The 19,721-nt window shown below is 37.3% G+C and overlaps 1 protein-coding gene across 6 annotated transcripts in view; it reads left to right on the top strand.

Annotated features, from left to right (window-relative positions):
* The window catches only part of LOC134675417 (trehalase-like), a 130,609-nt gene that overhangs the window by 26,069 nt on the left and 84,819 nt on the right, over positions 1-19,721 (top strand). For 5 of the 6 annotated variants that reach the window (XM_063533657.1, XM_063533659.1, XM_063533660.1 and 2 more), the window contains exon 1: positions 19,463-19,585. The exons of the other annotated variant lie outside the window; for it this stretch is intronic. The gene's annotated coding sequence lies outside the window, so the exon portion shown is untranslated. Of the gene's footprint in view, positions 1-19,462; positions 19,586-19,721 lie in introns of those variants that run through there. 6 annotated transcript variants of the gene reach the window in all.

Raw genomic sequence — 19,721 nt, forward strand, 5'->3', positions numbered from 1 at the left:
GAACACCTACCTATAAAATTCTCATAAGAAACTCGTTGGCCAATGCATTGCGAAAACCTTAGTATCCATTGCATCAGCAACTTGCTAACATTTAGCTTTTTATTCAGCAGACATAGCTGTGGTACTTCCTGGCGCATTGTTTAAGTTTATATTTGACAAAAGAACAAATGAAAACTTTCGAAATTCTCTACATGCCCATCTACGAGTATAATATGTCATTCATAGTCATATCCTCAAAATCGGAATGATATCTTTTTACAAAAAATATTCCATTCTAGTGTACTCCATTTACGTGTACCTATACACGGTGTAACATGAGTAAACCGAATAATTTTAACAGCGTATTCCTGATTATATTTAGAGACAAAAATGTCCTATAAACTTTTTTTATAAAACGCCTAATTTCAGAGATAATATTAGTTTAAAAATAAACAACTTTTTGTTGTTACATAATGTAAAATGCCTTTTTGGTGGTAATGTTGCTGCTATGGGACGTAGTCTAAATATCCTTATTGATACATGTCAAAAAGTGACAAGTAACACTTTGCAAAAAGAAGGTTTTACGAAACAAAAATGTAAAAATCAATTTTAAGTAACAAGTTTACCAATATCATTTATTGTTTATGTACAAATACATTCAAAAAATTTAAAAAACAAGACAAAAAACAATATTTTTTTGGCGAAATTGACCTAAACTCATATTACATTTTTTCCTTCTTTTGACCTCAGAAATGCGTGGTTAAAATTATTCGGTTTCCTCATGTTACACCGTGTATAATGTAGTGTATTTATGTGTGTGTATTAATGTATTATACCAAATTATACTTAAGGATGTCAAACTTTTTAATTCAAGCCGATATAATGTTCACTTACGTAGCCAATTTAGTTTAATTTAGTTGTTATTTCTTACACTTATTTTTCTTTATATTATATGGGGCATTGGGTATGTACCTAGGACAACCTTGCTATCCTATCAGATAATCTTAAAATCGACATTGGCCGTTAAACGCCACAATCTGATTCAAAATGATTCAACTATGCGGCTTTACGTATGTATGGCGTCATCAGAGATTGCTGTCCGGTGTTCGAAAATCCGGATTTTCCCATGACTTGTAATCCGTTTTAAAATCCGGATTCTTAATCCAAAAATCCGAATTCCTATTAAAATTAAAAAGTCTAGTATAAAGGTATGATACAAATATGATTTTTATGGATAAATCAATATATATATATTTTTAAATATACAGGTGAAATTTTAACCACCAGCCATACTGAACAACTTTAAAATTTCACCCTGCATTACATTCGAATTGTTTACCAAAAATGCATTACATAGTAACATAGACTAGCATGTTAACAAATATGTAGTTTTAGTTAAACTAAGCATTAGTTAAGGTGAAAATGTAATATTGTATACGCGATATGGGTTGCCGTTGTGACTGTATGTGTACAGGGTTGGGCAGTATTTCAATTACATGTATTTGAAATACGTATTTGAAATACATTGTAGTATTTTGTATTTGTATTTCAAATACTACCTGGAAAAGTATTTTGTATTTGGTATTTCAAATACTGCACTCACATGTATTTTGTATTTTGTATTTCAAATACTTCAAGCTTCAAAATACATTTCTACAAAATACATTTTATTAAATTCTATGATCCTAAAATGGAACGTTTTTTTTTTAAATATAATGTACAACTTGTACGAGGGCAAATATGTACCATGCGCGAGTTATTCTGCGCGGAACTTTTCGTCAACAGCCAGGGGATAGAGTCATTACAGTAGTTTCCGTCCATGCTCTAGTTTTCGACCACTTGACAGATAGGCAAATAATATATTTCATTTTTAATTTACTATTTGCAGCAATGTAGGTTTATATTCAAATTTCGTCAAGTGGATGAAAACTAGAGCTGGACGAAAACAAGCGCAATGACCCTATACGTTTTTAGGAAAGGATATTCGTTAAACAAACTAAACGATTAGACAAAAGGAATTAAAAGTATTTTGTATTTGAAATACATTATTTTAAACACTGTAATTTGTATTTTGTATTTCAAATACCAGTCACCAAAGTAGTTTGTATTTGGTATTTCAAATACTTTTAAAAATGTATTTTGTAATTTGTATTTGAAATACGTGGAAGCCAGTATTTTGCCCAACCCTGTATGTGTATAACATTGTATTCCACCTTATTGTACACGGTAAACAATAAATGACTTCTATTCTATTCTATTCTAGAATATAGATAGGTGCCTACTTCAATGACAAAAAAACCCTAAATCAGTTAATGCATGATAAGTTGATGTTTGTATAGCGTTCTGAGAAATGATATAAAACAGTCTAAATTGAGAGCTTCCTTGTTTATAAGTACCTGTTATAAATAAATCAAACTACGCATTTGCGACACGCCACTCATCGTTACAGTAGTTGTTTATCGCAATTGCACATGGCGATGGCGTATCAGTAATCTACACTTCGACCAGGGCAAGGCCTTTGATACCGTATCCGCGACACACCCACAAGGAAATTGGCGTTATTTAGTAATTATTCTTCGTTATAACAAAAACTCAAGTTTCTAATTGAGGGCGAACTAGTTTATTTGTGCTAAATCGATTTACAATTTAAAAGGTGGCATATCGTCTCGTTAAATCGCAAATAAATAATAAGAGAAGGAATGGTCCAAAGATGGTCCTTTGGGATACTCCTGTTTTTTTTTGTTCTGTGTCTAATATCAAATCTAGTTGTTACTGTAAAAGATTGAAGTTAGGATAAACCCGAAGACTCGCCAACTCGTATTCATAAATGCCCGAATTTCAGACTTTTTACGGACTCTTAGACTCAGTAAAACTTAGGTTTTACTGCAGCGACCGGTAAATGTTGAATTGTTCGAGTTCTGAGGAATTCGCCGAAAATCTTGTACCACAGGGTTAGACAGTTACATGTATCTGATATTTACATAGAATAACTACAACAATGTTAGCCAACTCTTGGCATATGACTTGTTAATTAGTATATTTTTCTCATAACATCGTCAATCGTCTAGTAAATAATAAGTTGTCCATGCTGGCCTAGTCTTTATTCTTAGACAGTATCAGTATTACATGTATCTGATATTTACATAGATTAAGCGCAACAATGTTAGCCAACTCGTGGCATTTGACTTGTTAATTAGTTTATTTTCCTCATAACATCGTCAATCGTCTAGTAAATAATAAGTTGTCCATGCTGGCCTAGTATTTATATTCTTCTAAAAACCAGTCTAGATGAACATTGAGCTTAGACAAAAGATCAAGGCCAAAAGCAGACCAGTTTCTTTAATGTTAGGTATTTTAAGACGAAGATAAGACTTTTATTGTGTACTACTTATAATTTATAATTAAGTGAATAATTAAAATGTAATTTTATTGTCCTTCGCTACCTGAAACACAGGAAATCCTAGTTCAGACATTTGTTACCATTTGTAGACCACTTTTTGCTAATAACAAGTTAGTTCTTGCCAAAACAAATGCAATTAGGATTTATCAATATAAAGATTTAAAATACAATGGCATGGGATGCCTTTTTATAGGCCTCTTTTTAGGGTTCCGTGCCCAAAGGGTAAAACGGGACCCTATTACTAAGACTCTGCTGTCCGTCCGTCCGTCCGTCTGTCACCAGGCTGTATCTCACGAACCGTGATACCTAGACAGTTGAAATTTTCACAGATGATGTATTTCTGTTGCCGCTATAACAACAAATTCTAAAAACAGAATAAAATAAAGATTTAAGTGGGGCTCCCATACAACAAACGTGATTTTTGACCGAAGTTAAGCAACGTCGGGCGGGGTCAGTACTTGGATGGGTGACCGTTTTTTTTGCCTTTTTTGCATTTAGGTACGGAACCCTTCGTGCGCGAGTCCGACTCGCACTTGCCCGGTTTTTTATTGTCCATTGTCGTCCCTCCATATCTCATTACATATTGATCCAAGCGAAAAATACACAATCTTTTTTGTAAAAATAACTGATGATCCTTCCGTCCGATTTCGACCGAGGCGACCACTTCGACTCCTAGTTAGCTGGTTGAAAATAACTAGGTCCTTTATGTATAAGATTTTTTTTTGCTATGGTCACTGTTTACGAGTTATATCATATTGTAATGCACTCGCTTTCCTCATGAATCAGTCCTCCAGTAGATTTATATTTCGCACTGCAGTCCTCCCTAATTATGACGGCATAAGTGCACCCTTTCTAACCAGTTGGTGGCTTGCGTGAGCTGACAGGTAGGTACCGAGGCCGGTCACTTTCTAAACTGACCGTCCATGATACAGGTTGAAGCGATATATCAGCTCTAAAACTTGGGCGTAAGTTTGGAGCCGGGTATGTTCTTAAACTTCGTCCAAAAAGAGGTATGGGCACTGTGAATGTCATCTCGCTATGTGTGACTGTGAGAGCCCAACTGGCGAAGTACGTACCTCCACCTTACAGAAAACCGCAGCCAAAATAACACTAGTCTCTACCCGTAAGTGTTGTGTTCCTGCCGGTGAGTAAGGTTGCCAGAACTCAACGACGGTGCGGACTGTTAGGGTCGGCAACACGCATGTAACACCTCTGGAGTTGCATAGGCTACGGGGACTGCTTACCATCAGGCGGGCCATATGCTTGCGTGCCACCGACGTAGTTTAAAAAAAGTCTCAAGCTTCACTACCATGTCACTCTTGGTTGTAGCTACATATATTTGGGGTTGAAACCCTGGGGCCGTGGGGCTAGCGCGCGCGCGTTGGCCCTATAAGGAGTTAGAAAAGCGCCTTAAGCCTTCGGGGGCTTCGGGTGACCAGAGGGCTGGTCAATATTTCGCTCAGCGGATCTGCATTTTTATCCAAAGTGGCAATGCGGCCAGTCTTTTGTCTCTACCAAGCGATCACGACTAAGTGCAATTTTTCTATTTATAAGTTTCTAATTTAGGAGTTTTATTATACTCTTACCCACTTGTGTTTCGTTGCACTAAATAAATTGGTTTGAAACTTCGAACGATAGGCAGAGTAAGCCCAAGCAAACTTTACACAAATTTTGCAGTTGCTTCATATTTGTAGGATTAGTTCAATTTATTAAATTGTAATGTCCTGTACCGATCGTTTATCTTTTCCTTACATTGTAAACCAAGTAACTATCTTGATAAGCATCGCAGAGTGTCAACCATATAACTAGTAATGCTAGTGTGCAGTGCAGAATCAATTGCAAAATTAATGTCTGCCTGTCAATTACGCCGATTACGCGTGGGAGTGAAACACGAGGGGTCGGCTGGATGCAACTGGATCTAGTTCTAGGCTCATCTAGACTTATCATTGCAGTGCGCACACTATGACGGCTATGCCATTCGACATTGCGAATATTGCGATGTCAGGGTCTCCGACGTCTCCGTTTAAGCTTGGGCAAAAATGCTTTCTTTCGTATGTCCGGTTGTTCTCTAATCTAAAGTGTCATTCTGTAAACAAACCGCCATTTTAAATTGTCAAAGAATGATGAATTTACACTCGCAGTGACTTTTGTTTACATAGTTTGTAAGTTCCATAGAATTACACTTTACAGGTCGCAATTCTCAACCACAATTAAACTTTTTGAGCAAGTTCGATGAATTTTTTTTTTATTCGAAGGTTCAGTTCTTGGAAGTTTTTCAAAATGGCGGAGTTTTAAGTTATGCTCGAGAGGTCTAATACAGGTCAGAGAGCCACTGACTCGCACATATGATATCTCTTGAGTTCCCGAGTGAATCATGGGGGAACCAAACAAGGATGGTTACAGGTAGGGTTGACACGTGAAAAACGGAATATCCTGACAATAATCCAGCAGACAAAACCCTAAAAATCCTGACGATTCCTGGAAGGTAACATGTCTGAAAAAAAAAATTCTTTTCTTTTTTTAATGATCGACCACTTGCCCCTTAATTCGCGCCTATATGCTGTAGCTACAGCATAAAGACACCTACTATAATTTAAGATGAGATACTATAACAACAATATCAAAAAAATTATACCTTATTATTATGTCACAAACATAATACAATACGCCTACCAGGAAATCTCAGCAGACTTGTTAAATTATCAATGCAAATGATATGTAAATCAACGAAAATACGAGTAGTACATGGGAAAGCCTAACGGATGAAAATATTATATAAGCGGAACAATTACAATTAAGTTTAAGTGAAATCTTCCTTATAATTTAAAATTTTTGCTGCATTGCTAGAACTAGCGGTGGTTTTTTCTCTATAATTTACCTAGTTTAAGCCTCAGGACACAATTCCTATCCTAGGCTGTCTAATAATATAATACTTACTCCTAAAAATGTAATGCCCTTCTACTATGTAATAAGCTGCATTTTTGATACCTAAATATTTCATTTTCAAATCTCGATACCTACATTAATGGAGATGTGCGGAGAAAAATAAAAATGGCGGTGGAGGTCGTGGGTTTTTAATTCTGGCTCGTACTAATGAGTTTTTCAAAACTGTACTTACCTACTACCTAAGGAATATCATTTGAAATTTTACCACAAATTTTTCGGTGAAAAAAAATATTGTGAGGAAACATGCATACCTACATCTGCGCATGAGAGGAGACCTGTGTACGTATATATGAATGATTATTATAGAGTTAGACCAAGCTAAGTTGGCAGCGATTTCGATAGGACAGACTGTGCAAGTGTTATTCTAACGTCATAATTTCATAGAAGTTTGAAGGTTGATCGCAAAGCCAAGGTCTTGCTAAGCTCCCACGCTTAAGCTTTTTGGGTTAAACCTGGCGCTCTTATCTTCAAAGCGTTTTCCGCTTTACGCTGCCTCTTCTAACTTAGGCCGCCCGCTTTCCGCCAGCAGTTGCGCCGGCGCGCGTGACGTCACGGAGGCGCGGTGCTCTCGACCAATCAGCGGCCCGGATTCCAGAGGCTCGGCAACCTGTCATGGCCGCCGTCCATGTGTGAGTTGGATTTGCGGTTACTAACATTCCATGGCCTTTAATGGGTTTTGAAATACTGACGGAAACTGGTTTTCTGCTTGCCTGAGCAATAAATTTATTTCATGATTATCCCTTTGCTATTTTAATACATTTTCTTGATTAATCCGAACTGAGTTTTAACGTATACCAGGGTGCCTATGCCTAGCCAAGATGCCAAATTTACGCTCCGTAGCGAAGCTCAGAATGTCTCTCTTTAAAGTTGAGTATTTTTGGTATCGTCTTGGGTCGTCCCATTAGTTTTTCGTCAAGTTCTTAAATTAGTCGCTTTCGTCACGCATTCTACATTGAAAGCCACCGACGATTGTGACTAATGTAGAATGGGTGACGAACGAAAGCAGAATAGGACTAATTTAAGAACTTGACGAAAAACTAATGGGACGACCCAAGATGATACCGTATTTTTGTATTAGGATTAGTCAGGTTTCCTCTTGATTTTATTTACGGACGAATAGCTGGTACTTCAAATGATTCGTATTTAATTTCCGAGAAACTATTGGTGTGTGGCTGGGATTGAAACCTTCCACTGCCGGTTTAGAAGCAGCATGCGTTACCGCTAGGCTATTGCTAGTTAAGGATATGTATTTAATTAGTTTGCTTGTATTAAGTAAACTACGTTTTTTATCCTCTAGCTACGTCAAAACTTGCCAAGATAAGTAAATGAAATTTTGATTTGTTTGGAATAGGAGACCTTTTTATAGGTCTCTAGGCACTGAAACTGAAATACATAAGTAGATACGAAAGAAATAGTAATAGCACTATTTTAATAAAACAACAAATAAAACCTATTATACTGGTTTTATCTTATATCTAGTCTTACCACAGCACCCTTGTACCTTTTTACATTGCATAAAAAATTCTACTAAAGTGTCAATCATAGATTATTGTATGGAGTTTTTTTATAAATTGAATGAGACAGGAAAATGCACAATTCATATGCTAATACAAGTTCCTACACTTGAAAGAATAAAATGAATGGTCATTGTGTAATCACTATGAAAACTATAAATAACTCGTAGGGTTCACAAAGCGACAGGAAAACCATACAATCTAGTTAATTAAAAGTTTAAAAGTACTTTACATAGAATTGTTTAACACTGTTAATGTCAGTGTCCCGTTCACATTGGACCCATTGAAATTGGAATAATACATCACAGAATAAATAATAGTACTATGAAATACCAAGCAAGACGTAACCACAGGCACAGGTCAAAGTCAAATGTAATAAAATAGTTATTTTGTATTTTCCATATTTTGGTACTTTCATGTGAGTTAATGTAATTCTAATCCATCCAATCCAGTCCAAAAGTGGTCTCGTTTTAACATTTGTCGTCTTTTTCCTTTACGAGTAGGTATCTTTTGATCGCTTCTATCTTTTATAAGCAGTTAATCTTCTATGTTGCGTTATTGCGAGAAAAACAGCGGGAAAAAAACATTTTTACGAGCAAGTGTAATGAAAAAAAGGACGCGTGTGTTTTTTTACCTCGCTTGTCTTAGTAATTTTGCTGTAATTACAATCCTAATGCCTAGAAATACACACCACCGGAGAGTAATACCTACTCTGCACATGACACGGTCTCGTGCCCTGAACACGTGCTATGAAGTTACGTATATCAGTTGTACGACTACGAGTAGGAAAGACTGTTTATTCTAAGCACACACCTTAGATCTGAACAGAGATTGCTAAAATTTATTCGAATAACGAATAAGAATTTTTTTTTATCGCGAATGTCGAATAAAAATGTCGGATGATTATTCTTATTTGAATAAATTATTCGTCGAATAATTTATTAGCGAATAAGCCAAATACCTTAAATATTTTTCGTGGATTAATTCGAATGAAATAACAAATAAATAATTCGCCATTTGAAAAGTGGTCGAATAATTCATCCGCGAATCATCATCATCAGCATCAGTCAATCTGTGTAAGAATGTCCTATAATATTTATTTATTTATTATTTATTTATTTAATTGTGATACTTATGTCTAAATAAGAAATATAAAAATATAAATCAATTTTTAATTGTTTATTCGAATGATTATTCCGATAAAAGTTTATTCGAATGATGCCCATCTCTGGATCTAAATGGGTGATATATACATACCTATTATGTATGTATTATATTTATCTTCGTCTAGTATTCTCAACACAATTTAGCCTTAATGAGCTTACTGTGACTAGATCGATTTGTGTAAGCTTGTCCCCATATAACCATTCCAGTCGCAGAATCATCAAAGTGGTAACTAAATGTCAGATGTGTCGTAACAGAGTCCACACAATGTGTCTAGAATTGTTTCGAAACAAAGTGTCGTCGCCGTGTGTACACTTTTCCGTAACAAGGTGTCGACACATTTGTGTGCACTTTGCGTGCGGTTTGCGACTAAATCTGACAGCAAATTTGTGACAGCAAATGTCAATATAAAATACCTCTTGAAAACCAAGGTTTGTCAAACTACTATTAGTGTCTCGTGTGCTCGTAATTCTAGTAAGTCATCATGGGCGATGCGAATGATAAAAATCGACCAAAACCATATAAACACCCAACACCCGTCAACCTTTTACAGAAAACTTTTTAAAGAAATGCAATACGCTACTAGGTCAGGCAACGAATGCTCAATAAAGTTGTAGAGGGAAATGCTCGGAACACAATTTTTGGTTCCTTAACTTGGTTTGGACAAGTTAGGAGGTGAACATATCAAAAGTCCTCGGCCGTAGCCTTTGAGCGGGGGGGAGAGAGGGGGCTTTGAAGGTCCCATTTTCCGGTTTTTCGATTATATCTTGGAAAGTATGCATCGTAGCGACATGGCCACTTATAGAAAATGAAAGTTAATTTAATTTGTTACAAGTTTATTTAGTCAATTTTTTCCATATATTGAATAGTTTTTGAGATATCCGCTCTTGAAACTTTATTTAGGGCTCTCAATTTTATCTTGATCACTACATCAGTGAAGGTGCTAGGCCGTGTTCCACAAAATTTAAAAACAATTTTTTTAGGGTTCCGTACCTCAAAAGGAAAAAATGGAACCCTTATAGGATCACTCGTGCGTCTGTATGTCTGTCCGGGTGCCCTATTGATATTCCGAAAAAAATTACGCCGATTTTTGTTTCGCCGACAACGATTCGCCGACGGGTTCTTTGGCAGAGTAACGATTGGCCGAATCTCATTACGCATAATATTCATTTGCGAGAGTAGTCAATAAGCAGAACATTGATACGCATATTTACTATTCGTAGAATAATCATTTAGTAATTGTCATAATTACCCGAGAAACCATTGGTCGAAACACAATAGGTCGAATGTTCATTTGGCATTAATATTTTCTCTAATTTATTACTTTACTAAATTAACTTTCACATACTCGTAGTATTCATTGAAATTGCTAAAAAAGCAGTTTAGGTTAGTTTAGAGCTGCACCCTTAAGGTAGACTTCCGAGCACAGCGGCTCCGGCGACACTAACACAGCGACAGTATTATGCAGTATGGAAATGTATGAACTTACTTCCGAGCGCAGCGTCACTATCGCAGCGACAGTGGCGCCGCGTCAGTATCGCTCGGCGATTAGCGGCCGTGCTACGTCTGCGCAAGCACTGTCGCGCAGTCGCTGCGATCGTACGTGGTTTTGAGGGCATGTCAATATTGTCAATATTTAAAATATGTAAAAAAAAAAATTGTCGTCGTTCGCGTTTAAATGCTTTTTTTTCAAGTTGGTATAAGTTCCTTCGTCTATTCTACTTTTGAAAATTCAATTGGGTAGGCTTCGTTCCATACTGTAAAAGTATCGAAGCAAAAGATCGTAATCCTCCTCTTCTTCTAAAAATATTTTCAAAATTGATCGGTTTATCATAAGTTCATAAGTATAGCACGTCTGCACCGTATGGAATAATAACTGCGACTGTCGCCGGAGTCGCGCCGCTCGGAAGCGAATCTGCGTCAGTTAACGCTGCGACACTGACGCAGCGACTCTGACGCTGCGGCCGTTGCGTCAGAGCCGCTTTGCTCGGAAGTCCAGCTTTAAGAAAACGAAAAGTTGCTGGAAAAGTGGGTTAGGTTGGGTTAGAACTGCGACCCCCAAGAAAACGAACTGTTGCCAGAAAATTGGCTTAGATTAGAACTACGACCACGAAAAAAACGAACATTTTCCAGAAAAGTTGGTTATTAGGTTAGGTTAGACCTGCGACCCCTAAAAAATTTATTCTTTCCAGAAAAGCAGATTGCGTTAATTGACGAATAACGACTCAATAAATAAAAATTTTGGTAAGAACCGGATTTATAAGAAGTAACTTTTCTACAGGTCCATGAAGCTGTGAAATGAAATTACATGAACAAATTGTCCTTCAAACTAAACCAATGTTTAAATTTTTTGGTAAACCATAACTAATCCGAACTAAAATTATTTGAAGTAAATATTGTGTTAAAGATTTTGCCATTTGAAATAACTTGAATTTTTTTCTGTGAAACAAAAATCTATAGAAAAACTTGCCGGCAAAACAAAGCTAAACCATATAAATATAATAATTCTTATAAACCATAATTTACTTAAAAAAGGATAATATTTTATTTCATCCTTTTGGATATGGGTCTTCTTTATTTCTGCAAAAAGTTTTTGTTTCGAAAATAACAACTTATATATAAAATGTGAAACGTTATTCGACTAAACATTGCTTAAACGAAACGGTTACTCTGCTAAATGGAAATCGTCCAATAATAGTTACTGCTAATTTACACAGAAGCGAACTGAACGGTATGTGAACCAAGAGTCTACGTAACGTTATTACGTTAGTCGACCAAAAGTTACACTGACAAATAAATGACTCTGCGAAACGATGTTCGGCGAATCGTTGTCGGCGAATCGTTGTCGGCGAATCGATGATCTGCTAAAAGTTTTTCGGAGAATCATTAGGTACCCGTCTGTCCGTCTGTCACAGCCTATTTTCCCGGAAATTACTGGACCAATTAAGTTGAAATTTGGTACATATATGTAAATTAGGGACCCAAAGACGGGCATATAACGTAAACAAATTGATTTTATACCCAAAAAACTGGTCAAGTGCGAGTTCGGACTCGCGTTTCAAGGGTTCCGTACATCACACAATTTTCAATATTTTTTTTTGTACAAGTAACGTGACGTGAGTGAAACGTCTTGAAAAACCCGATTGGGTCTATTACAAACCAGATGTAACATGAAGTTTTCTGGCGTGGTGCTTATAGGTATCTCTGCAACTATGCAAAGTAGCTTACATAGGAAGATTAAATGCCGAACAGTAGTACAAGTGTCCAAATACGAAGACTGAAGACCGAGCTCCGCCTAGGGCTAATAGCTCGGAACGTCCGACGGGTCGCGCTTCCTACAACTTCCGCAAGTGTTTTAAAAGCGAAGGCCGAAGAGAGATAATACCTACAGGGTGGCCAAAAAATAAGTGCATTCCCGTAGCCGGGGAGGTTTTCAGATTATACTGAGCTTTACAACTTTTACTATGGGACCAACCCCGAAATCGCGAAAAAAAAATGTATCCTTCCATAGAAAACGAACCACCCAAAATGTATGAAACAGCCTAATTTTTCCTCGCAATTTCGGGGTTGCACGTTGGCAACGGGAATACACTTAGTTATTTTTTTGGCCACCCTGTATAGTGCTTTTTAAAACACGTAACAATAGTAACCTAATCAATCAGTACTACACTTGTACCAATGCGGCTGTGTGTCAGATACAGCCTATAGTCACACCAATAAAAGTCTGCAGCGGATTTGATAGCCCACGCAGTGTAAGTGTTGTTAATACGTCATAATTTCATAGAAGTTTGACGTTTAATATGACACTTGCACTGCGTGGGCTATCAAAATCGCTGCAGACTTGTTACGGTTTAACTATAGTCACATTTTTTGTCGTCATTCCGACTCATGCTTGAAGCTAAAGGCAGGCCTCTTCGGATCGCTTCGGGCCTTCGGCCTTATCGGCCTAGGGCCTTCGCAATAGCTGTCTACATCACATTTCACTTAAACCATTGCGGCTGTGTCCCTAAAAAACCTAAACCGCATTTTTGTTCTTAAATCCGACTCACGCTTGACGGTAGATTTCTAATAGGTTTTCCTGTCATCTTTAGGTAAAGGACTATTTTGTGTATTTTTTTCAGAATTTTAGACCCTGTAGTTTCGGAGATAGAGGGGGGGGAATGGTCATTTTCTGTCTATTTTCTTGAATAACTTCTAAACTATTTATCGTAAATTTATAAAAAAAATATATTTGAGATTCTCACAATGAGCTCTTTCGTTTGATATGTAACACGATATAGTTTGCAAAACTTTGTTTTTAAATTTTATCTTTTACCCCCCAAAAGTAGCCCTTACGTTTACAATTCATTAGATGACGTTACATATTCGTCTTTGGGTCACAGACTTACATATGTGTACCGAATTTCAACTTAATTGGTCCAGTAGTTTCGGAGCAAATTGGCTGTGACAGACGGACGGACAGACAGACGCACGAGTGATCCTATAAGGGTTCCGTTTTTTCCTTTTGAGGTACGGAACCCTAAAAATGACCATTGCCCCCCTCCCCCTTTATCTCCGAAACTACTAGGTCTTAAATTTTGAAAAAAATACACAAAATAGTCCTTTACCTATCACGATTATTAAGATGACAGGAAAACCTATTAGAAATGTGCAGCCAAGCGCGAGGCGGACTTAATGTACGCTTAATACGCGAGTCCGGCTCGCACTTGGCCGGTATTTTTTAAACTCCTCTTGACGCTTAACCGCTGAACCGATTTCGTTGAAATTTGGTATAGAAATAGTTTGCGTCCCGGACAATAGGATACACAGGACATAGGATAGATCTTATAACCAAAATCATCTTTTGAAGGTGTGAAAAGTGGCGTGAAAATTTGTACGGACAATCAATAACCGCTGAACCGATTTATATGAAATTTGGGATGGTCTACAATTCTACATCTTTGAGAGATTTAGTTGAAAATGATAAAAAACATGACTTCAAACCTAAACTTAAACAGTAAGTATTAACTTCTCTTGAATTCTTATTCAATTCTGAATTCCCCCCTGCACCACATTTCACACCTTTAAAGGATGATTTTTGAGATAACTTATTATGTCCTGTCTCGGGACTCAAAATATATGTGTACCTTTTTAAATTAAAACTGTTCAGCAGTTTAAGCGTGAAAAGGAGTTTAAAAGAAAGTATTTTAATAAGTTTATATGTTTTTACTTCGGAATGGTGTCAATGTGATACCATAACTAAATTTGGTACTGTGAATTTATACGAAAACGATACCAAACATGGCCTCGTAGCTTTACTGATGTAGAAGTCAAGATAAAATTGAGAGCCCTAAATTCTTATTACTTGGCCTAACTTGTGTAGAAGGAAAAGGAAAAATAAAAGTCCTCGGCAGGAATATAAGACACAAATATAATTTTTAGAGTTACTATTTCAACCATCAAACATAAACATACCTTGATTATATTATTCTAGTGAGATACGCATATACACTACACATACATATACATGTATAAACAAAAACATTTAAAAAATTACAAGGTCGAAATGTCACGGAGCTTGTGTGAGTTATATGTGAAAAATAAAAACTTTTATGACAAGAAAATCTGGACACAATTTAAGAATCATCCAATTGCGTCGAGGAATCATCAGTATTTTTGCTTGTTTCAAGAAATACGACAATTGTCACGAAATTCCGACACAGAACTCAAGAATTACCGAAAGTTCTTTGAAATCTTGTGACAATTTCCATCATTATCATCATAAACATCGCAAAAGAAATACCTGTTTTTGCCGATATACTAAAGTTTTTAAAAATAATACAATGATGGTGACAAACAGGAATACGGCCCGCCCGATGGTAAGCGATAACCGTAGCCCATGGATGCCTGTGACGTCAGCAACAATGAGACTTGTCGAAATGTCGCACCTGTCACGTTACGTCACATTGTCACGCCAGGGAGTACATCTGAAAATTGTGTGTTCCCATTTGTCCCCATCCCGATAAGGTGGGGAAAAATGGGAAATATTTACATGCAAATCCTATTCCATCTGTTCCCTACGGGGATAAATGGGAATACATCTGAAAATTGTGTGTTTCCATTTGTTCCCATCCCTGCGAGGATAAATGGGATTACATCCGAAAATTGTGTGTTCCCATTTGTCCCCACCCCGATAAGGTGGGAAAAAATGGGAAATATTTACATGCAAATACTATTCCATCTGTTCCCTGCGGGGATAAATGGGATTACATCTGAAAATTGTGTGTTCCCATTTGTCCCCACCCCGAAAAGGTGGGAAAATTGGGAAATATTTACATGCAAATTCTATTCCATCTGTTCCCTACGGGGATAAATGGGAATACATCCGAAAATTGTGAGTTCCCATTTGTCCCCACCCCGATAAGGTGGGAAAAAATAGGAAATATTTACATGCAAATTCTATTCCATCTGTTCCCTGCGGGGATAAATGGGATTACATCTGAAAATTGTGTGTTCCCATTTGTCCCCACCCCGAAAAGGTGGGAAAATTGGGAAATATTTACATGCAAATCCTATTCCATCTGTTCCCTACGGGGATAAATGGGAATACATCCGGAAATTGTGTGTTCCCATTTGTCCCCACCCCGATAAGGTGGAAAAAATGGGAAATATTTACATGCAAATCCTATTCCATCTGTTCCCTACGGAGATAAATGGGAATACATCCGAAAATTGTGTGTTCCCATTTGTCCCCACCCCGATAAGGTGGAAAAAATGGGAAATATTTACATGCAAATCCTATTCCATCTGTTCCCTGCGAGGATAAATGGGATTACATCCGAAAATTGTGTGTTCCCATTTGTCCCCACCCCGATAAGGTGGAAAAAAATGGGAAATATTTACATGCAAATACTATTCCATCTGTTCCCTGCGTGGATAAATGGGATTACATCTGAAAATTGTATGTTCCCATTTGTCCCCACCCCGAAATGGTGGGAAAATTAGGAAATATTTACATGCAAATCCTATTCCATCTGTTCCCTACGGGGATAAATGGGAATACATCTGAAAATTGTGTGTTCCCATTTCTCCCCACCCCGATAAGGGGGGGGGGGGGAAATGGGAAATATTTACTTTCAAATCCTATTCCATCTGTTCCCTGCGGGAATAAACGGGAATACATCCAAAAATTGTGTGTTCCCATTTGTCCCCGCCCCGAAAAGGTGGGAAATATTTACATGCAAATCCTATTCCATTTACGTACAAAAATGTCCCCCTGTCAACTTTCAATCGAGATTTAATCGATAATTTATTCGATTAATATTCAGATTAATGCAATTTCAATCTATGTTAGGTCGACTAAATTAATCGCGATTAAAATATGAGGATTAACTTTTTTATTCCACGGCATGGCTCTTACACTTTGAGAATATCTGAAAACGAATGAACACAAGGAGCCATTTTGCAAATCCAGTAACTTTGTTATTACTTTTGACAGCGCGTGTCATGTGTCAACACAGAGTCGACACAAAGTCGAAACATTTGCGACTACTTTGTGACTGCAATATTTCTCAGCCTTAAACCATATTTATACATCATAATTAACAAGTTTCGTAGTATGTAAAGCGTTATTTCTGTTATTTAAGTATAGTATACGCATCAAAGTACTAAAAATGCATCAAATAATATAGTTATGAACACAGGCACTGAGAAGTAAACAATTTCATTTCCGGCTAAACTAAAACAATGTGGTGGCGCGTTGATTATATTACACTTAGTTTATCAAATCACTCGAGCAGTTTAATTCCCCATAATAATTTAAGTCCTATTGTAATATAAATGCAAACAATATATAATTACGTCTTGTAATCCGTTTTAGAGATGGCGTATTAATGTCACTTATTTTTATTTAAGCATTTTTCCATCTGACAGTTTCCATTTGACAGGAACAAAATGAACGAATGAACGAATGATTTTGGCATAAAGTAGTCGCAAACCCGAAACAATGTGTGCACACGGCGACCACACTTTATGTCACTTTGTGTCATGTGTCGACCCTTCCCCATTTCTGGTAACTGTGTCGACACGGCGACGACTCTGCGACTGGAATTGTGACCGAAACAGACGGTGTCGACACAAGATGTGTCAACACCGCGTCGTAACGGCGACTAGAAATGGTTGTATGGGTCCTTATCATATTTATTTATTTATTGGCTATATACTTTCTATCGTGTGAGTTCGTGACTCATGCATAATTTATTATTTTTATAAAAACATTCAGAATAATCCATTTTTTATTTGGATAGGCATACAAATGATATGTTCTAACTACTCTTGCATCATTTATAAGATTTAATAATAATTTAGTATTTGAATAGGTATTTTGTGCCGTTGTCTTGCCTAAAACAGGTGTTATCTAATATATATGTTCGCTATCTGATATGTTATGTGATATGAGTGATTTGTTTAGATTGGGTATCTCAAAAAGTGATTTCGGCTTTCCGGAGTCTGAAAATAGATTTGTTGTTACATAATTCCTGAAAATCCTTATTAAATTTGTAAATCCCGGAATGGGATAATATGTATATTAAAAGTCTGTGCGGAAAGAGAAGAGTCGTGAAATGTAGGGGCTCCCTACAGTGGCGTAGCTAGCATGGGTGGCATCCGGTGCGGAAATTGTGGGTGTCACCCCAAAATTCAATCAAAATTATAAAATATATTTAAAAATAGTAATTGTAATATTTGTTAAATAGCTCAGGATTTACTCCATCGCTTTCATTTTACGAATTTTTATAGGTGGCACTACTGATGTTCACGGTCGGGTGTCACCCCTAAATGCATCTGGGGCATTCTCAAGCACGTCGTATTATATGCTTTGTAAATTTTCCAGCTTTTTACCCCTTTTCCAGGCATAGTATGATCCATCGACCAAATACGCGCCAGTAGAGTGTCAACCTTAGTACTCTCGTTTAAGATTCATATTAGATTGTACTTTCTGAAAATCACCTTCAAATGGATCACCAAATCTTAACCATTTGGAATATATTTGGACTTGTTTAGACAACCTTCTAAATAGGTACAACCTTGAAAAGGGTAAAGAACTTTGCATTTATATACGTAAGGGTGACATTCTGGTGGCGACACTCCTTACTTCGGGCAAATTCGGCTGCTTTCGGCTCAGCATTGCTCCGAGCAATCATCAGGGTTGACACAACTTGACGTCCCTTTGCGTGCACAACCACAGATAAGATTAACTTGAATTTTGACTCCAAATAGTCGAAATGGATTGTGCCATAAGTTAGAAAGGGATATCATGATTCGACTCTGAATCACTGACAAACTTCGGTTTTGTAGGAAGTGTCCTTTCTGTACGGTATTCTGATTGAATTGTTTTTTTTAAATTAATGTGTTCGCCTCAGTATGGCGGGCTGTAAGTCACACCGGAGTAGTATGGCATTACGCTACCGCCTACTTCTTTTTTATGGACTATCGGAAAATACGAGGACTTTTGTGGAACAAATCGTTCGACACTCGTATTTTATCCGACACGTTCGACTAACGCCCACGCGATTGGGCCGCCGGTACTAGAGCTATGACCATCATTTTTCTTTCCTTCATTACGTACTTAGACCCCTGACGAACCGCCATACTGGTACAAATGACCCAGTAAAATGTGTCACTATCTCCCGGTCTATATTACTTATTCTGTGACATTACTGCGTCGGCGTTGATATCACCGTTGCATCTTTCAATTTCCTTGATAAAATGAATGACGGTTTGAACACTTTGAACGTCGTAATCGCGGCAGTGATGTGGCGGCGATTGTCACTCATTTTATCAAGGGAATGGACAGATACAGTATCCGCGTAAAGGCCCTGGCCCCTGGGAGTAATGTCGCAGTAATGCAGTTGCAGTTGCCATCCGAACGTCACCTTAACCCGCGGAGCGCCCTACCTACTGTCACACCGGTCACACGTGTGATAGTAGATAGTACCCATAGGAGTTCCATACTACTGTGATACTGGGGCGCTCCACGGGTTAAATTGCAACTAACTAAAATGCTTCACAGTCAAGCCATTTGAACTAATTAGAGTCAAAACCAGCTAAACAATAGACCCTGACACATGCTTTCTTCTTATAATTACTCTTTAAAAATTTAAAACATCTTTCATTGTACTCAAATTGTACATGTCACGCAAACTAGGTCGATACTTTCAAAATTCTAATTACTCTCATTCAGAAAGCAACTGTAACATAACCTAATTGCACCATAGATTACGTAATCAAAAATGGCGTTTAGTTTTCGCGAACGCGTCATTCGTCTGCGTACGTCGTTGGTAATTCGTAAAAATACAAACTAGTGACATTAAATCTAGTATAACTAGACCTTTAGTTTCCTTGCAAACTTCAACAGCGCAAATCCCGCTTATAATGGTTTACTTTTCACATTGAGATTGTTTGGCTTCATGTTTTTTTGCCGCTACATGTGTGCGATCGTGGACTTGACTTGAACAGTCATTTCAGTTGTTACCTGACCGCGATACGAGGCAGACGTGTGCGCCGTTTCTGTGTATGTGAAGTGTGTGATTACCTGAGTTTCTTGGTAAGTTCGCGACAATTCAGAAATAAACTCCTGGCATCGGCTCAGCTGTTCATCCTTGACGTACTAAAATGAACTCAACACAATGTTTTTATTATACATAATTGTTTCAAGTCAGTTTTCTGCGAATGTCTAGCTC

Source organism: Cydia fagiglandana, chromosome 22 (genome assembly GCF_963556715.1).
Source record: "Cydia fagiglandana chromosome 22, ilCydFagi1.1, whole genome shotgun sequence".
Lineage (NCBI taxonomy): Eukaryota > Metazoa > Arthropoda > Insecta > Lepidoptera > Tortricidae > Cydia > Cydia fagiglandana.